Source organism: Ambystoma mexicanum, chromosome 2q, assembly GCF_040938575.1.
Source record: "Ambystoma mexicanum isolate Mex_15411 chromosome 2q, UKY_AmexF1_1, whole genome shotgun sequence".
Classification (NCBI taxonomy): domain Eukaryota; kingdom Metazoa; phylum Chordata; class Amphibia; order Caudata; family Ambystomatidae; genus Ambystoma; species Ambystoma mexicanum.
Genome location: NC_090924.1, coordinates 1,208,364,941 through 1,208,385,640, shown reverse-complemented (window position 1 = coordinate 1,208,385,640; position 20,700 = coordinate 1,208,364,941).

Sequence of the window (20,700 nt, the reverse complement as noted above, 5' to 3'; positions counted from 1 at the left end):
TTTTTGGGTGGCTTATAACTTCGCTCTCCCTGGACGGATCCTCACCAAACTTTGCAAGTATTTGGGTCACTCTGAATTTTATTGCAAAGATTGGTGAGGATTCGTCCAGGGGGGGCAAAGTTATAGGGGGGGTCCCAAAACTTTTTTTTTCCCATAGACTGAATGGGAAAAAAATGTTGCTCGCGCCTACAGCCCAAACCGCTGGACAGATTTCCACCAAATTTGGACCAGGAGCAGTGGCTTGGTCCCGAAAGAGTGCTTTTGCAAATTTGCGAAAATCCGTCAAGTAGTTTTTTTTAAAATGACCAAAAAGTAGGTAAAAAAAAATTATTGATATCTGTGTTTGCTCCGCGGACAGTGTCCTGATTGGCCAATCGTCTTGCGTGATGTTCGCGGACATGCAACGTGTTCGCTGATTGGACGGCGTGGAGCGTGAAGCGCGTCAGATTTTTCGGTAGCGCCCGCCATCTTGGATTCGCGGACGTCCGCGGACAGCGCGGTGAAACTTTGTTCAAAATGTGTATTTTGTAGAATGTGTTGGTGTGTAGGAGTGTTTGGGGAGGGTGGGAGTGTATGAGATAGGATGAAAGTTGTGTTTTGTATGTGTTAGATGTTCTTTTTGTGTTCGATTTGTTTGCGTACATCACAGGTGTTCTGAAATGTTCTGAATAAACTGACTGGGGGGTGATCTAAGGACTCAATATGTGTCCGTTTTGTTTGCAAGCAAAGTGAAACTGTTCTAAGAACACTTGCAGTGTCCGGGGAGTGTTCGTAGGGGGTGTCCTGAGGATGCTGTCCATATTGTTCTCTGTCAAGTTGAAAGTGTTCTAAGAACACACGTGGTGTCCTGAAATGTTTGCAAATAAATAAAATGGGGGTGTTCTGAAGACGTTTTTGAGAACACTCCCGGTGTTCTGAAATGTTCGTAGGGGGTGTCCTGAGGACGCTGTCCGTATTGTTCTCTGTCAAGTTGAATGTGTTCTAAGAACACCCGCGGTGTCCTGAAATGTTCGCAAATTGTAACGCTCACCTGATTCCCACGGAGGCGCGGATCTTGGCAGGAACCTGTCTGTGACTCGAAAAGTGATGCGCAGGACTCGATTGGCTTCTGGGGTCGAACCTCTTCGCACTGTGTGTCGGACTCGAAGAGTGAGGTTTCTGCAGGTGAAAGAGTATGGGGGTTAATGGTCTGGGTAGTTGAATGTCCCTCTCTCCCTCTCTCTTCCTAGCTTTTTCGTAGAGCCCCCAGGTCAACGTGCTCACCTTATATAGGTGAATGCTGGGCTCTCCTTCTGCGTCTGGTGCAGGGTGCCGTTGCCAGTTCATTCACTGGTGAAACATAGGCCTCTTGAATTCAGAGGATGGTTACCGTCGTTGTCTGCACGAGCGGTGAGTTTCTGGACACCTTTTGTCTTTAGAGTCTTTAAATGCGTGGCACGTTTATATGCAGACTCTATATAATGCTTTTCCCTTATGTATTGCAGGGCTCTTGAGATGGAAAATGAAGTAAAGCGCCTGGAAGTTTGTAAGTATGGCAAGCGCTCTAATTGTCTCTTTCCTTGCAGCTTAGTTCGTGTTAAAGAGACGCCGGAGTATTTGCAGGCATTTTATTGCAACGAGCGGGATGGACGTAAGTAAATACCTGCTTAATGTCTTTTCTTTTGCCTTTCAGCTGTTGGTTTGCAGCGCCGGAGTCCGCGGAATGCCAGTAAGTTGTTAACAATGCTTTGTCTTTACAGGCGGCGATGCAGAACGAAGAAATCCGGAATCCACAGCGTGCCGGTAAGTATGGCAATGCTTTTGCCTTTGCAGGTGGAGATGCGGCGTGACGATGCGGCCGCAGCCGATGGATAAGGTGAGTAAATACTGCGTGTAAAGTTCGCCTTGCTAACCTGTTGTTTCTGTTCTTTGCAGGTGCTGATGATGTCTGGATACTGAAATGGTAAGTAGGATTCTTGCAGGTCCAGGATCAGAAGAAGAAAAGCCAGAGCAGACTCGGTGAGCGTTCTGCTGCAGATGTAGAATAATGCGAAGCACGCTTCATCTATCGGGTGTGGTTTAAATAGCCTTGGAGTGATGAGGCGTCTTCTTCCACGGCCCCGCCTAGGTAAGAAAAGAGTTCCAGTTTCCAGAAGAGTTCCAGTGCTGTATCCAGGGAGTGGAGCTGCCCCACCCAGGTAAGAAAGTAGTTCCTGTTCTTAGATAGCTTCTAAGTGGCTGGTAAGTAAGCAGCATGGTCTGCTGCAGGTAAGTCCACCCAAGCATCCTCACACCTATTATGAGCCCGGCGCTTCCAGTGCCGGGACCAATGGTTTTGATGAGCCTGGTGCCACCGGCGCCAGGACAAGGTCCAAAAGGTCCCAGTGGGGACCGGCTGGTGCCTAGGATTAGGGTTAGGGGCCTGCTTCCAAGGACGTTGGGCTGGTCCTGGCCCCTTGGAAGCAGTGATCATGACAGTACCCCCCCTCAAGGCCCCTCCTAAGCGTGTCTTCTCCGGGGGTTTCGGCTTGTCGGGGTGATTCAGATGGAATTTTCTGACCAGACGAGGTGCGTGGACGTATTCTGAAGGTTCCCAAGACCTTTCCTGGAGCCGTAACCTTTCCAATCAACCAGATAATATAACTTAGATTTGGAGATTTTGGAGTCTAGGATGTTCTTTACTTCGAATTCAAGTTCTCCATCTACTAAAACCGCTTCTGGGAGTTCAGTCAATCGGGTTTCTGGTTGCATAGGTTTTAATAAGGAGACATGGAATACTGGGTGTATTTTCATATGCGTAGGTAACTCCAATTTGACAGCCACCGGATTAATTATGGCAGATATGAGATAGGGTCCAAGGTATCTCGGGATGAAGGTGCGGGGTCCCTTTAGAGGCAGGTGCTTAGTGGATAGCCAGACTTGATCTCCTACAGCTTAATGAGGAGCCTCTTTACGGTGTCAATCTGCTCCTCTTTTGAATTGAGCTTTAGCTCTTTGCAGATGGGCCGAGGCTTCCTTAAAAGCACGGGTGATCTCCGAGTGCAAGTGATCCACAGCAGGTGCTTCGAATTCTTGGGGAGGATCCAGGTTAGAGGTTCTAGGATGGTGTCCGTATAGTAAGAAGAAGGGAGTCTTCCCTGTTCCAGAATGAATCGAATTATTGTAAGCGTATTCAGCGATCCAAAGAATATCCTTCCAGGGGTTTTCAGTTTGTTGGAGCATGCAACGTAGATATTGCTCTACAGTTTGATTTGTCCTTTCGGTTTGTCCGTCAGTTTGGGGATGGTGACTAGTTGAAAGTCTTACATCAAGTTGGGCTAGACGACAGCAACTGCGCCAGAAGTGAGAGATGAATTGACTTCCCCTATCGGAGACTAAAACCGAGGGAAAACCGTGTAGCCGAACGATGTTTTCTAAGAATTCTCGGGCCAATACTGAGGCTGATGGTAGACCCTTTAGGGGAATGAAGTGAGCCATCTTGGAGAATAGATCCACGACTACTAAAATGGTTGTATACCCCGAGCATGGAGGTAAGTCCGTGATGAAATCCATGGACAGGGTATGCCATGGACAGGGAGGGATGTCTAGTGGCTGTAGTAGGCCTGCTGGTTTTTCCTTCTGACTTTTATTCTGGGCACACACACCGCAGGAGATTACAAAGTCTCTAATATCCTTTTTCCATGACGGCCACCAGAAATGTCTTTTAATCTTTTCCATGGTTTTGGTAATGCCAGGGTGACCCTCCATTAGAGAGTCGTGATAACAGGAGATTACTTGTTTTTGTATTTTCTCACAGAGTAAATGCAATCGTCCTCGGAAATATGGTAGGTTTTGATCCACTGAAAATTCTTTCCCCTTTAAATGCCAATCTTGTAAATCGCCCGGAGTTAGGAGTGATTTAACCATGGTCTTGATGTCTTCAAAAGATTGAGCGCTGACCAAACCCAAAATTCTTTGTTCTGGAATTATGGGTATTGGTTCTGGATTGGTCAAATGTTCATCTACCCCCATCCGGGAGAGGGCATCTGCTTTTCCGTTCTTACTGCCTGGTCGATAAGTAATTATAAAGTCAAATTCGGCTAGAAACAGAGCCCAGCGAAGCTGTCTGGAAGATTGAGCTTTGGCTGTCTTTAGATATTGTAAATTGCGGTGGTCAGTCATTACGGTGACTGTGTGTCTGGCTCCTAGAAGATAATGCCGCCAGGCTTTAAAGGCCGATCTGATGGCCAAAAGTTCCTTGTCTGTAATTGAATAGTTGATCTCGGGAGGCGAAAACTTGCGGGACCAAAAGGCAACAGGATGTAGTTGGTGTGTGACCGGATCTCTTTGTGATAACACTGCCCCCATAGCAAGACTAGAAGCATCCGTTTCCACGATGTAAGGAAGTTCTGGGCGAGGATGTTTTAAAACAGGTGCAGAAATGAATTTAGCTTTTAAGTCCTGAAAAGCTTGTTCTGCTTCAGAAGACCACTCAAAACGTTTGTTCTTTTTCAACAGAGCGGTGATGGGCTGGACTATCCGAGAAAATTCAGGAATGAATCTGCGGTAAAAGTTAGCGAATCCTAACATGCTTTGAACTCCTTTTACAGAGGTTGGTGATGGCCACTTGATAATTGCATCAACTTTCTTTGAATCCATATGGACTCCGTTAGGCGACAATATGAATCCCAGGAACTCGACTTCCTTTACGTTGAAAACGCATTTCTCAAGCTTAGCAAAAAGATTATGTTGACGCAATCTCTCGAGAACCTTTTTAACGTGTCTCTGATGTTCTTCTTCAGATGATGAATAGACGAGGATGTCGTCAATGTCGACAACAACACACACGTCTATGAGTTCTCTAAGGACATCGTTCATAAAATATTGGAAAGCAGCAGGAGCATTACACAGTCCAAAGGGCATCACTTGATATTCGAATAGCCCGTACTTGGTGCAGAAGGCCGTTTTCCATTCATCGCCCTCTTTTATCCATGCCAAGTGGTAGGCTCCTCTGAGATCCAGCTTTGTGTATATACATGCATCTTTGACTTGGTCCAGGAGTTCAGGGATCAAAGGTAACGGGTATCTGTTTTTAACGGTGATCTGATTCAGGGCGCGGTAATCTATGCAAGTCCTAAGGTCTCCTTCCTTTTTCGGAACGAAGAACAAAGCCGATGAAGCTGGAGATTTTGAAGGACGGATAAACCCGTTAGCTAGGTATTGGTCCAGGTACTGTCTGAGGTGAAGGTTCTCTGGCTCGGTGAGGGCATAAATCCTGCTGCAAGGAAGAGTTGTTCCAGGTATCTGATCTATTTGACAGTCGTAAGACCTATGAGGAGGCAGGGTGTTAGCTTGATCCTTCCGGAAGACGTCTTGGAATTCCTGGTATTCGGGAGGTCATTTGGGAACCTCCTCAGAAGAGATTGCCGCCAGTGAAACATCAGACCGAGGATAACAAGTGGTAAAACACTCTGGAAACTGAACCGTCTTTGCTCGCCAATCGACCTGAGGATTGTGCTTCTCTAACCAAGGGATTCCCAGAATGATCTGGAACTGAGGGGCCTTGATTACATCGAACACGATTCTCTCCCTGTGTCCATCTTGACTCACTAGCGTCACTTCTTGGGTGGCATGCGTTACTGGTCCGGAGGCTATCTCCGTGCCATCCACAGTAGTGATGACGTCTTTTACTGCCTTAGGGACAAGGGGTAGATTCATCCTTGATACCATTTCACGGTCCACATAGTTACCGATTGCTCCGCTGTCAATGTAAGCTTCAATTGCATGCAAACGATCCGGATGTTCAGGACTAATGAGGACCATGGGTATCACGAAATGCGAGGTCACGGGACAGATCTTAACGCTTGGCAAGAGGACCTCTACTCTTGTCGGGCGAGGTCGTTTCCCTGCTCTGACTTTGTGGTACAGGTATCCGTGGCTCCTACAGTCTTCTTAGCTGGTTTCACTGGACAGTCCCGAAGAAAGTGTCCTGAGTTTCCGCAATAGAGGCATAATTGCAGCTGCCTTCTTCTTTCCCGCTCTTTCTGGGTTAAAGGTCCTTTCATGCCCCCTATTTGCATGGGTTCCACAGTGTCAGCTCCATTATTCGAGGTCTGTGGTTTAGAAAACACTCGGGTATCAAATCTGGAACGATCTGCCTTCCTGTTCTGTAGTCTATGGTCCAATTGGACAACTAAGTCAATATAATCAGAACATTCTTGTGGAGTATTCACAACTTGCGCTAACACATCCTTGAGCTCTCCACGCAGGCCTCTGTAGAAAAGCGTTATTCTCTTGTCCTCGGGCCATTGTGTTTCCACTATGAGTCTATTGAAGGAGGCTATATAAGTCAAGAGGTCTTGATTACCCTGTCGTAATGAGAGAAGTTCATTGTCCAAGGCCTGCCCTTGTGCATGTCTTGCGAACAGTTTCTCCATGCTGGACTCGAAGGACTGAAAATCTTGTAAAACCGGATCATCCTGGGTGACTAACGGGATCGACCAATCTGCAGCGCTGCCACTGAGATAAGAAAGCACGAAAGCCACCTTGGTCTGGTCTGTTGGGAATGCAGCTGGTCGACATAAGAAGTGTAGGCGGCACTGGTTGATGAACACTGCGAATTTCTTTGGATCACCAGAAAAGCGTTCGGGCGGAGCCAAGGGCACATTACCGGGCAGATTGATTTGCACTGGATTTGAAGCTGATGCAGAAGGATAACTCCCTCCTGGAACGGGCAAAGGTGTCTGTCCTGCCTGCGTTTGTAACAACTGCCTAGCAAGGTCCTCTGTTCGCTCCTTGGAAATTATCAGTTCTCTTCTTAGAGAGTTCATTTCCTGACGAGCTGCATGTACTTCTGCTCTTAATTCCCCGAGCAACTGGGCTAGTCGATCAGTGTCTGAGGATTCCATTGCGCCTGGGTAGGAGTTTTGTGGTGGGCTTCGCGTTCTGTAACGCTCACCTGATTCCCACGGAGGCGCGTATCTTGGCAGGAACCTGTCTGTGACTCGAAAAGTGATGTGCAGGACTCGATTGGCTTCTTGGGTCGAACCTCTTCGCACTGTGTGTCGGACTCGAAGAGTGAGGTTTCTGCAGGTGAAAGAATATGGGGGTTAATGGTCTGGGTAGTTGAATGTCCCTCTCTCCCTCTCTCTTCCCAGCTTTTTCGTAGAGCCCCCAGGTCAACGTGCTCACCTTATATAGGTGTATGCTGGGCTCTCCATCTGCGTCTGGTGCAGGGTGCCGTTGCCAGTTCCTTCACTAGTGAAACATAGGCCTCTTGAATTCAGAGGATGGTTACCGTTGTTGTCTGCACGAGCGGTGAGTTTCTGGACACCTTTTGTCTTTATAGTCTTTAAATGCGTGGCACTTTTATATGCAGACTCTATACAATGCTTTTCCCTTATGTATTGCAGGGCTCTTGAGATGGAAAATGAAGTAAAGCGCCTGGAAGTTTGTAAGTATGGCAAACGCTCTAATTGTCTCTTTCCTTGCAGCTTAGTTCGTGTTAAAGAGACGCCGGAGTATTTGCAGGCGTTTTATTGCGACGAGCGGGATGGACTTAAGTAAATACCTGCTTAATGTCTTTTCTTTTGCCTTTCAGCTGTTGGTTTGCAGCGCCGGAGTCCGCGGAATGCCAGTAAGTTGTTAACGATGCTTTGTCTTTACAGGCGGCGATGCAGAACGAAGAAATCCGGAATCCACAGCGTGCCCGTAAGTATGGCAATGCTTTTGCCTTTGCAGGTGGAGATGCGGCGTGACGAAGCGGCCGCAGCCGATGGATCAGGTGAGTAAATACTGCGTGTAAAGTTTGCCTTGCTAACCTGTTGTTTCTGTTCTTTGCAGGTGCTGATGATGTCTGGATACTGAAATGGTAAGTAGGATTCTTGCAGGTCCAGGATCAGAAGAAGAAAAGCCGGAGCAGACTCGGTGAGCGTTCTGCTGCAGATGCAGAATAACGCGAAGCACGCTTCATCTATCGGGTGTGGTTTAAATAGCCTTGGAGTGATGAGGCGTCTTCTTCCACGGCCCCGCCTAGGTAAGAAAAGAGTTCCAGTTTCCAGAAGAGTTCCAGTGCTGTATCCAGGGAGTGGAGCTGCCCCACCAAGGTAAGAAAGTAGTTCCTGTTCTTAGATAGCTTCTAAGTGGCTGGTAAGTAAGCAGCATGGTCTGCTGCAGGTAAGTCCACCCAAGCATCCTCACAACTATTATGAGCCCGGCGCTTCCAGTGCCGGGACCAATGGTTTTGATGAGCCTGGTGCCAACGGCGCCAGGACAAGGTCCAAAAGGTCCCGGTGGGGACCGGCTGATGCCTAGGATTAGGGTTAGGGGCCTGCTTCCAAGGACGTTGGGCTGGTCCTGGCTCCTTGGAAGCAGTGATCATGACACAAATAAACAAAATGGGGGTGTTCTGAAGACCCTTCTAAGAACACTCGCGGTGTCCGGGGAGTGTTCGTAGGGGGTGTCCTGAGGACGCTGTCCGTATTGTTCTCTGTCAAGTTGAATGTGTCCTAAGAACACTCGTGGTGTCCTGAAATGTTCGCAAATAAACAAGATGGTGGTGTTCTGAAGACGCTTCTAAGAACACTCCCGGTGTCCTGGAATGTTCATAGGGGGTGTCCTGAGGACGCTGTCCGTATTGTTCTCTGTCAAGTTGAATGTGTTCTAAGAACACCCACGGTGTCCTGAAATGTTCGCAAATAAACAAAATGGGGGTGTTCTGAAGACGCTTCTAAGAACACTCACGGTGTCCGGGGAGTGTTCGTAAGGGGTGTCCTGAGGACGCTGTCCGTATTGTTCTCTGTCAAGTTGATTGTGTCCTAAGAACACTTGCGGTGTCCTGAAATGTTCGCAAATAAACAAGATGGTGGTGTTCTGAAGACGCTTCTAAGAACACTCGCGGTGTCCGGGGAGTGTTCGTAGGGGGTGTCCTGAGGACGATGTCCGTATTGTTCTCTGTCAAGTTGAACATGTTCTAAGAACACCCGCGGTGTCCTGAAATGTGCGCAAATAAACAAAATGGGGGTGTTCTGAAGACATTTTTGAGAACACTCCCGGTGTCCTGGAATGTTCGTAGGGGGTGTCCTTAGGACGCTGTCGGTATTGTTCGTTGTTAAGTTGAAAGTGTTCTAAGAACTATCGCGTTGTTCTGAAATGTTCGTAGGGGGTGTCCTGAAAACGGTGTCCGTATTGTTCGCTGGCAAGTTCAAAGTGTTCTAAGAACACTCACATTGTTCGCGGACATTAAAAGTTTCCCATAGATCATAGTTGAAATGTTTGACTCTATGGATGTGATATGCTGCGGTGGTTGTTGCCAGGGCATAGAGTCTTGGGTGCATGGCCATTTGGCCATGCACCCAAGACTCTATGCCCTGGCAACAACCACCGCAGCATACAGCATATCACATTCATATTTGCTTATAACTTTGGGTGAAAAACAAATGTATAAGGAACAAAGGTATTAGATACTATGGATGTGATATGCTGCTATGGTTGTCCTTATTATTGTATACTTACTGTTTGGTCTAGTGATGGGAGTCCAGGTTTTTCTTCTTCATTTCTGTGATAAAAGAAAATAGCATGTTAGTATTAGTATTTTGTAATGACTTATTACATTGTATAAACAATATACTTTTATTTTTTTTCGACCCTCATATTTAGTAGAGTACAAATCAGAGTACTGTGCAATTTGCTCAGTTTCTGTATTTGTTGCTAAAATCATTGGGTCTGTGGGAGAAAAAAAAAATCCATGTTGGATTAAAAAAAAAAAACCTTTTTCTGTTATGCCACAGTTTATTTGTTTGTTTGTTTTCAGTGTTCACTTGTTGTTTCTGGCTAATGCTTTATACTTTGCTTTGTTGTATTTTTTTTGGAGCAGTAACAGATTCTTCATTTGTTTTGATATTATAAAATTTTGGAGCAGTTAGATACCAATTGGCGTATTCTAACTGTCTATTTTTTTAATATATTTTAGTGGTTTTGATTTATCTATTTGGATATTGTTAAATTTTGGGGCAGTTAGATACCAATTGGCGTATTCTAACTGTGTATTTTTTGGCCTAATTTAGTGGTATTCATTTATCTGATTAGTTGTTGTAGAATCTTTGAGCAGTTAGATAGCTTTTGGAGTATACTAACAGTTTATATTTTTTTAACACAAATTTACTTAAAGGTTTAAATACAGTTTATTTATCAAATTTTGGTTTTAAGAACATCAAATAAGCGTTTGTAAGATTTGTTGGTAATCTCTGCTTTAGAGAAATGGTATTATCATTACATTCAAACCATCCACATTTCTTTTTTATATATGCCGTGTAGTGCCCTGAATTGGTTGTGGCTCCTGCGTGGTAGATTATACCTATTGTTGTGAAGGTTTTCTTACCAAGTGATATTTGACTATGCGTGAATCCAGTCAGCTTGCAGTTGTTTCTGGTACCATCTGCATTGTAACGTAGAAGCATTAGTATTACGTATTTACTATGCGTTTGTATTACTAACGTGGAGCGATTATCTGAATTGCAGGTAGAGCATAAATTACCATGGTTTGCATTTTGTACAAGTTGCTGAAATGGAATGGATTCACAATTTGGTATTGATATATATATGAAGCGTTCATTGGGAATTTCTTCTTGTGTCACATAGTTGCACAGAGTGCATGTATGTTTCCACATGTATGAAATCTGGAAGATTTCATTTATAGGTATGTTTTTGTTTTCCAGTACTAATAGTAAGTACATTAGAAATTCTTGTGGATCTTCCTGTGAGTTTATAGTGAATTTCACCATTCCAGCACAGTAGTCGAATTGTCGTCTTATTCCAAAAACACTATATGTGTTGTCAGGATTGTTTGCTGCATTTCTGTGAAGTACTAACATTTGCAAACACAAAGGGTCTGTACTGTGTAAGTAAATGTTGTCAACAATTGGTGGTAATTGAAATAGAATATTCATTGCTACATTTGCATAGCAACTTACACCAACTATATTTGAGAATTTAAATGGTCCAGGTAGTTCTGTATCTAACTGCTTTTTTTGGAGTTTGTCTTCCTTCTTTAAAGAAGTACCTGGTTTACTATCTCTAATTGATTCTTTTTTGTTTGTGGTACTTGATGAAGTATTAGTTTCTTTTACTCTCTTTGGAGGATTTGCAGTGACGTCCTGTTGCATTTCTGTTTGATTTAGTTTTCTTTTACAACGTTTTAGTTTTTTTGGAACAGAATATGTGTTTAGATGGGGAGTGTATAGTGAGCGAAGTCTATTATATTCTAAAATGCAAGGAATATCAGCGTTTACTTTGCTTGCATCAAAGTTGATTAGAAATAGACCGTCAAGTGTACGTAAGCGTGATAGTGCTACGTAGCTCATGCCTTCTTTAAAGACTGTGTTACCAATATCTATCATTGCTTTGTCTAGGGTAAGACCTTGTGATTTATGAATCGTGACTGCGTATGCAAGAGTTAGAGAAAATTGTTCTCTGCGAACATACATATCTTTGAAGAGAAGGAATCTAGCTGTTGAGCGTCCTATCCGTTTTACTTCTGAAAGTGTGTCAAAGAGTATATTGACAAACTGAATTTTGTTGTCACGTGGGTATGTTTGAAAGCCAACAACTGTACCCAGTGCTCCATTAACTAGTCCTTGGTCCACGTCAAGGTTACGTTTAAGCATTACTCTGCAATTTAAGGATAATTTTAACATCTTTTATAAGCCTTCTGTGTTTGAGATTGATTTTTCTAAATTATTTGCTTAACATTATTTCATTGAATTTGAGACAGCTTGCAAGAGTTGGCATTAAGGCCATACAATTGACATTTTTGTGGGCTAATTGTTCCATAACATCTGTAGCACATGCATTATCGCCATAAAGTGCATTAATGTGCCGGGTTTTCAATGTTGCTTCTGCTTCTTTAGAAAGTATACCAACTCTCAAACTTTTTAAAATGTTGGCATAAGTTAGATCTGCAGATTGGCGCATGTTTTCTGTTAATTCTCTGTATTGGAAATGTTGCCAGAGGTTGACATTTCCAATGCTGCCAACAGTTTTACGGCAGAGTTTGTGCCCTAATGTTTTAAAAATAGGTTCACCTTTTACTGGTGTTAATTGAAGCAGATCTCCAAAAACAATAATGTGTTTTCCTGCAAAGAGCTCTTCATAGTCTGTTTTGAGTACTTCTTGTAATCTGAGGTGAATCAAAGCTAACATCAGGTTGGAGACCATGCTCACTTCATCTATTAGTAGCATTTTCATTTGTTTCAATACTCTGCGTAATTCCATTGCAGCTTCTGCATAAAGTTTGTAATAGTCTAATTTGTTCTGGCGTTCCACTGGTAATAGTAGTAATCGGTGTAATGTAACACCTCCTATGTTGTAGGCAGCTAAACCTGTGGGGGCAGCGACAACAGCTGACAGTTTGTTGTTTGTCAATTGTTGAAGGAACTTACTAATGATTTTGATTAGGAATGTTTTGCCAGGACCAGCTTCACCACTGACGTACAGTAGTATAGGTTTATAATTATGGCAGGAACATTCTTTATTTTCATGTTTTACACCACGTGCAATTTATTTTGTTACTTCTTGAAAAATGCTACTTTGCTCATTGTTTAGTTTTGATTGTAGTATAGTTAAGTCTTCCTTATCTTCATACTGACACATGGTGTTTTCTACTTCTATCATAGCTAATTCTGCCTCATTTGTTATTAGTGGTTCTCCCAGTGGTTCTTGGCTTCCTGTTACAGAAGGTTGACTACTGTCAGGAGTATCCTTATCTAGTTGGGCTTGGAGTTCTTCTTCATGTTGCTGTTCATTGTGCAACATTGTTTTGTACTGTGTAAAGTTTACATTAGTTTTAGTGCTTTCATTTGCTTTGAAAGCATCCTCAAATGAGTCATAGTTATCTAGTACAATTTGATATGATTAATTAAATGATGATTTGGTTTAGTGAGTTTAACTAAACTGCCTTCACAGTCTGTCACTCTATATTTACCTTTTTTTTCATCAGGTTTCATATAATTTTTGTATGTGTAGTTTTGGGCTATTTGATATAGACACATGTTTTCCAAAGTATTACTTCTGTTTGGATAGTATGTGTCCAATAAATTTTTTTTTAAAATGTCTTGGCTGTTGGGATCATGTTTGGCTATTGTTTCTATATCCTCATATGATTTTAGAACTCTTTTTCTAGATTTAGCTGGACCAAGACTTAGCCATACTATATTTTCAGATTTACCATACAATGAAGTACCAGTTAAACGATCAGCTGCTTCATAAGATCCACATTCTCTATGGGTGAGCATGATTATGCCCAAGCTGTATAATTTCTGAGATACTGTTTTATCTGATGACAGGTCATTCCCAGAGGTCTTGGAGCTCTGTCTTTTCTGCTTTAGTTAAGTATGCTGTGACATATCGTGCAACTGCAGTAGAATTGTCTGCAATGTACTGCACATCTATGTTTGCATTCCATAAGTGGGCAATGATTGCATTATAATCATTGATATATTTTTCTTATTCTTTCCTTTTTATGTAATATGTATTTTTAGGTGACTTACCTTTAACACTATGTCTAACTGAAGACATGAGGTTGTTTACTTGACCTGTATTTGTAACTGGTCTAGGGAAACCAGATCGGCATTTGGTGTAGTATTTGCCTTTGTTTTTGTATTTGCGACCGCAATATTTTCCACATTTGTGTCTTTGAAATTGTAAAATTTGTGCATGAAGATCACTATTTGTGGCTTCTGATGAAATTTCACAAGTGACATATTTTTCAATAAACTGTAAAACAATGGCATCACTGTCTTGACCAAATTTAGGAGCATCTTTAATCCATAAAAGCATGTGGATATGTGGTGCTCCTCTGGCTTGGTATTCTTTTCTCCAAAAGAAGTGTTGCACTTCTTCAAGGGGAGGAACAGTTTTATTACAAATAAAATGTAGCATAGCAATGAAGCGATGGTGAAAATATCTTGAAACATTAACAGGATCCAAAGAACAAAGTTCTCCAGGTGTTAGAATATCTATGTTTGTTTTGTTTTTATTTGATATGCGTAGGAAATCATGTAAATCTTCCCATGCATATTCTGCACAACTTAATGTAACAAACCAAGTGAGTGGGCCAAGGTTTCTGATCATACAATGTACATCTCCATGACGTCGAAACCAGTACTTTTTAGTACCACGCATATTTGCTAATAGATTTGTAATATTTGATTGTAAAACCTCATCCTTTTGTTGCACTTTCTCTAATAATTGTGTTGCTGTCATATTTTGAAAGTGTGATCCTGATTTTAATATGTGTGCAACTCCGTAACATAAAGTTGCTAGTTCACTTTCAAAGAGTAGGTGGAATATGTATTCCACATTTTGTCTAAATCTGGGATCTTCAGAATACATCCGTAATGAGCGGTATTCTGAAGCTGATATTTGAATAGGTCTATCATCATACCTTCCTCCTTTGCCAGTAGGAAAGAGTAGAGGAAAAGCACGTGCTTCTATACTTTTTTCCCATATACTGATTGGCGATCCTTTTGTTTGACGCATTTGGTAAGTTTCCAGTACATCTTGTACGGTGTCATTACAGTGCAAAGGATGAATTGTATAATGGTCTAAAGTATTTGATATTGTAGCAGGATCTAGTAGCTCAAATTGACCAGCTTCTTGTGTTTCTTGAATTATTTCAGTTGTATCTTTCAAGTTTTCTTCAATATTAATTTCTTTGTAATATTCATTTTTCTCTTTAAGATATTGGAAGGCTTGTCTAACTTTATATAAATCTACCAGCTGTTGCCATATTTTTTTGTCTTTTGTAGGTACTCCATTTACTAATATAATTAAAGATTGCTGCATTGGATGTTGCACTCCTAGAGTATGCACATTTTCTTTTAGATTTAATGGTAAATAAACTACTTTTCCACAAATGCCTTTTACCAATTCAGTGGGAGGTAATTTTGCTGTTTTTGGTTGAAGGCGTATTATTGCTTGAAATGGGTGTACTGTTTCAATTATGATGCTCTCATATAAATTAAGTTGTTGTAGAGGTTTTGGTACTGGGTATAATTCCAAATTATTTGTGATAGAACGTGAAGGAGTTTGGTTGTTGTCAAGTTTTGGAGTGCAATAACTGCAAAGTAGTAAGGGCTCAGTTATTTTATATTTGTTTTCTGCTACAAGGTAGAGAGCTAATTCAAACCATTTAGAATCTTCGTTGTCTTCTATTTTGTATGATAGGTCCACAGTTTTTGTGTTACTTTTATACACAATTCTATGGCAACATACACATACATGGTTTGGTACTTCAGCTGATGTACTTTTAAATTGTTGGTATTTCTTTTTTGTATGTGTTTAGCAAAAGGTTGCCATGTGTAGAATTGTTGCTTAATTGGTTTAAAGCTATTTCATTCTGTAAATGGCTTTCACTTCCAAAATATTTTTTCTGGATATAGTGAATTTCTTCAAGTAGGTCTTTTGCTGTACCATGTAGAAGGATGTTATTTAACTTTGCTAGTGCTAAAGCAGGACTTTTAGCATAGTACAGTTTATAGACTAGATTTCTTATAGTTGAATGATGTGTTGATATCCTTTTGATATCATGGAAAGTGGTTTTACAAGTATGTCCTGTAATGCAGGCCAATGAATGTCCTTGTAGTCCTGTGTACTTGCGCACTGGACAGGTATCTATATTTTGCAGTAATTTAATTTTGATTTTGTCTTTGCTTTTTACATATTTATTGAGGAATTGGCGTAAAGATTTGAAACATTGTTTGGGAATGTTACACATTGACGTGCATGGCCATTTGTACACTAGACGTTCTGATTCAGTTGAATGGAGGGGTAATTCTAAGTTTTCAGGGCATATTTTTGTAAGAAGTACTTCTTGTTCCATTATGGTATTATTCACTTTTTCATAACCTCGACCACTGCTATGTATGGCAATTGTATTTGTTTGCTTTTGTTTGTACGCTTCTTCATTAAAATATGGTTCTGTGCTTGTAGTGTGATTCCATTCACCTCCGCTGATACTTAAGAAGGTCTTTCTGTTGATATTTTGCTTATTGAGAAGTCTTTTTTGTAATTTAGTTATTAGTTTTGTTAGTGGTTTCATTTTGTTTGACAATAAAATAATAAATTTCTTTTGAGAAGAATTGCACTGTCCATCAATGATTCTAAGATTAATTTCCTACGATAGGTTTTAAGCTTTGAACCTGATTTCCCCCCTGTTTTTATAAGATTTTGAAGGACTTTGCGACGGTATATTTTGGCTAACATACTTTTCTTGGTATGCTTACTTTGCACTATATTAAAATTTGAAGAAGTAGTTTTATCTGTACTGATAGCTGATTTTCTGTTAATTGTTTTTTGGTTTGTTTTACATTTTGATAGAGGAAGCAAAGTTGTTGTACTTGAAACTTCTTGTGTTTCACTAAATGATTGTATTAGCTGTTTTGTTTCAACTTTTTTTACAAATTCTGCTAGAGATGGATGCTTATGTTGTACACCTTTATTTTCATTTGCTCTACTTTTGCGTTGCTTTCTACGGACTTGACTTTTGGTAGGCATTCTTTAGGGTCTGTTGAAAAAAATAAAGAAGATATGGGTTGGGGTGTTCTGGAATGTATGTGTGCTGTGTGCATGAGTGTTTGAGTAAGATGATAAAGATGTATGTAATGGTGTGTGATTGTGCATTGGGAACTAAAACTAGTAGGGATAGGTATTCTTGAATGTATGTGTTACTAAACTGGGGTTCAGATGACAAAAAGAAGTAGGCTAGTTGTGTGGAAAAGTACAAATATAAATCTAATGTATACAATTAAAACAGTTGTTTGTTCTATAATATGAAAATTGTAGTGGTTCAGTTGGGTAATTTGTGTGTCCAAAAATATAAATGTGTGCGCCATTCTGGCTGTAAATCGCTGTTTAAGACATGGACATTTTTTGACAAAATGGTACAAAATCTCTATTTTTAGAAACCGAAATAGCTCGTATTAACGTTATAGTATATTTGATTAATAATACAAATATTATGGTGATATTTTACATGCTTTTTTTTTAAATTAATAGGTCACTTCTTAGTTTTTCTTTCTTCTTCGAATTCGGCTGCTTCTTTTCAGGAAACTGGTCTTCACTGCAATTGTAAAAGCTTCAAATGATTAACTCTGTTTGTATATAGCACTGTTTTTAATTTAGATATTGATTTTTTTAATTGAAATCCTCTAGCCTTCTGTAAAACCATTAAACTAATTTATTTACATAAGATACATTGCATCAGTTCAGTACATATGATATGTTCTTAATGAACAAATTGTATTGTGAAATTTATAATATATTAGTGAATACCACTATTTCTGTAAGTAAACTGTTCTAGGTAATAGCGCCTCAATGTCATGTCTAATTTAAAGTAATTAAGTAAATAAATAAATAAAAACAAAAAATATGAAATTGATAAGTATTTTTATAAAGGTTTAAACATAGATTGTGTTTGCATGCAATTTTGTTTGACTATATGTAGTCTATATATTTAATTTAAAAAATGTTAGTTTAACATGATTTGAGTGTGTGTGTATAAAGAAAGTAAATAGTATAAAGGTTTATAAGTGATAGTTGATTTTAGGAAATTGAAAAAAGTACAGTAAATTCATTTTACAGATTCTACAAGGTAAAAGTCTGTTTGAAAATGTGTTCATCTACTATACAGAAAATATGCATACCTGAAGTTTGTGTTCATGCATATGGATATGCATGGAGCTGCAAGTAGAAATCTTGAAGACTTGTACAGTATTTCTGGTAAATGCTGCTTGCCAATGATATGACACTTGTACTCAGAGAGATTCAGAGTACATTTGCAGTGCTGATCTATGGTGATGCAGTTAGATGTAGAGGTCTTGAATGTGATTGGTGCATGGTCATGTGATTTTTGAGGTACATCCAATGAGGGAATGGCAGAGAGAGTGTAGTGGAAATGGTAGAAGGGCTGTTCATGTTACAATATGTCCGCGGACATGGCGGTAGTTCGCGGACATCGGGAGTTACATCCGGGGATTTTTGGGTTCAGAAGTCTTGCAAATGAGAATAAGCACTGAAAGGGATTGGTCAGGAAAGTGTGGTGGGTGTGTTGTGCCAGGAGAGATTTTCTCAGATACTCTTTTTGCTGAGAGAACAAAAGATAGCTATGGCTGTGTGTTTCAGAAAACAGATTGTTTGGATTTTAGGAGATTCGTGGATACATTGGTTGAAGGTGCATGTAGAAAGCTGTGGAGTAGCTGTAGATCTTGGATTCCCACAAGTGGAAGTACACTGGCATGGAGTACGTGGAATGAAGTGGTTGGACTTGCTACCTCTCTGTGCTACTTTGGAGACAGAGCAACATCCAGACATAATTGTAATTCATTGTGGAGGGAACAGTTTAGGACATGTGACTGGAATTTTTTTGTTTTGCAATTTGCTATGAAAGAAGGACTTAGGAAGGTTATGGACATGTTTCCTAATTCTCAAGTGATATTTTCACGGATTGCGCAGAGACAAATGTGGCTTCGTTCTTCTTCATTTGGTCCACAAATGGAAAAAGTAAGGCACAATGTTAATAAGGCTGTTTGTGCCTTTCTAAGAGATTTTGGCATGTCTTCTTTTCACAATGAAAATATTATGTTTTGTAGTACATACATTTTTCGCAGAGATGGAGTCCATCTTACTTATGCTGGCAATCAGATTTTTCTGACAAATGTACAAAATGCATTGCAACCTTTTTTGGAATTACAACAACGATTTTGAAGTAGATGTTAAGCATTTACAATTTTGACTTACAAACACCACCCAAAGGCTCTTTTGAGAGCCACCACTTCTTTCCAGAGAAAATTACAATATTTGTGATGGAGCAGCAACCCAATTTTTTTAATGTTCGCGAACTGTCCGCGGACTTCTAAAAAATACAAAGAGCCCTGCTTCATTTATTTTCACTTCTATTTTTTAACTGGGAAAGGCTGCTCTGAAAAGAGCCTTATTTTTTTTTTGATTTTTGTAATTTTGTATTTTTTTTGGTTTTTCAGACACAACACACTAGGAGACGAGGGTAAAGGAGGGTAAAGGGGGGGACACCAACCACAGGGATAAGAAAGGGCGAGCTGAGAGAGGAAGATGTAGAGTGGGTTTTATTTGGGTAGTGAGCAGGTCTTCTCGTGCTCTGAGACGATAGTCTCAAAAGCACTCCGAAGTCGCTCCACCCTGCACAGTACTGTGTCACAGTACATACATACAACTGTGACCCTCGAAAGGTAAGGGTCATCAGCATTCTGTATGGCCTGTGAGGCAGCTTGAGGAAGACGCTGTCCCACAGAGGTGGTCCTTGTGGTGACAGGATCAGAAACAGAGGATGAAGTAGAGGAAATCAACCTGCTGCGTTCTTCGCAAGGTACAACCCTGCTAATAGCCCCAGAGTGAAATGACCTCAGGTATCGCTTCATAGTAGTGGTCCCAAAGCTGTACTTACCATGCTTCCTGCGACTGAGTATCATTTTGCACTCATTGCAGGTAACACGGTTCGCACGAGCCTTAGGAACATTACCATGAATGGTAAATAACCGCCACACCCAAGACTCACGCCTAGTGCAGGTAGCAGGGTTTTCCTCTACCTCATTCTCATCATCCTCTTCTTCCTCCTCCGCATCCTCACTCCTGTTCCCCTCTTCAGGCCCTTGGGGAGGTGGTGGTGGTGGAGGGGGTGGGGGTGGTGCTGAAGCAGGTGCAGCACCAAGTGGCAGTTCAGCAGCCAAGGATGCCATCTCAATGATGGTGTAGTCTGCAGGTGGCAGCAAAAATCACTGTGTTCTGAAGAATAGCCAGAAACACAATGGGAATAAGCTCTTGGGTGTGGTCTTTTATAGGGGTGCTTGTGCACGGTTCGCGGACATGCGCACTGTCCGCGGACAGATCGAATACAAAAAAAGGATCGGAAAGTTTCAAAAGGTATATAGAAACTGAAGATTGCTATGTGGGACTTGTGCCATGGTGAGATTTTATTGAAAAATATTATGGATTAACTGAAAATGTACTTTTAAATTGTTCGGGGACACAAGCAGTGTCCGCATTTCAGGACACACGATGAGTGTGGGCGCGGTCATATGATCCGTTCGCGAACTAGTCCGTGAAGGAAGCGTCTGTCCGCAGGACACCAAGTGCACAGAGATTGGTTAGCGCATGCGCATTGATGTCCTACGGACACTGTTCGGGTTCTGAAGTAATTAAAAGTGCGTCACACGTGAAACGAACATTTCAGGACACCGCGTGTGTTCTTAGAACAGTTTAAACTTGGTAGCGAACAGTAAGGACAGATATAGTGTTCTTGAGGACACGTGTAATTTCGTTTATGTACGAACATTTCAGGACACCAATTGTGTTCTTAGAACAGTTTCAATTGGGTAGCGAACACTACGAACAGGTATAGTGTTCTTCAGGACACCTCCATGTTCGTTTACGTGCGAACATTCCAGGACGGCAATAGCGTTCTTAGAACAGTTTGAACTTGCTAGCGAACAGTACCGGACATGTATAGTGTTCTTTAGGACACTTTAATTTTTGTTTGTTTACGAACAATTCAGGACGCCACGTGTGTTCTTAGTACAGTTTCATGTTGCTAGCGAACACTACGAACAGTTGTACTGTTGTTCAGGACACATCATTTTTGTTTATTTACGAACATTTCAGGACACCAATTGTGTTCTTAGGACAGTTTTAAGTTGATAGCGAACATTACTGACA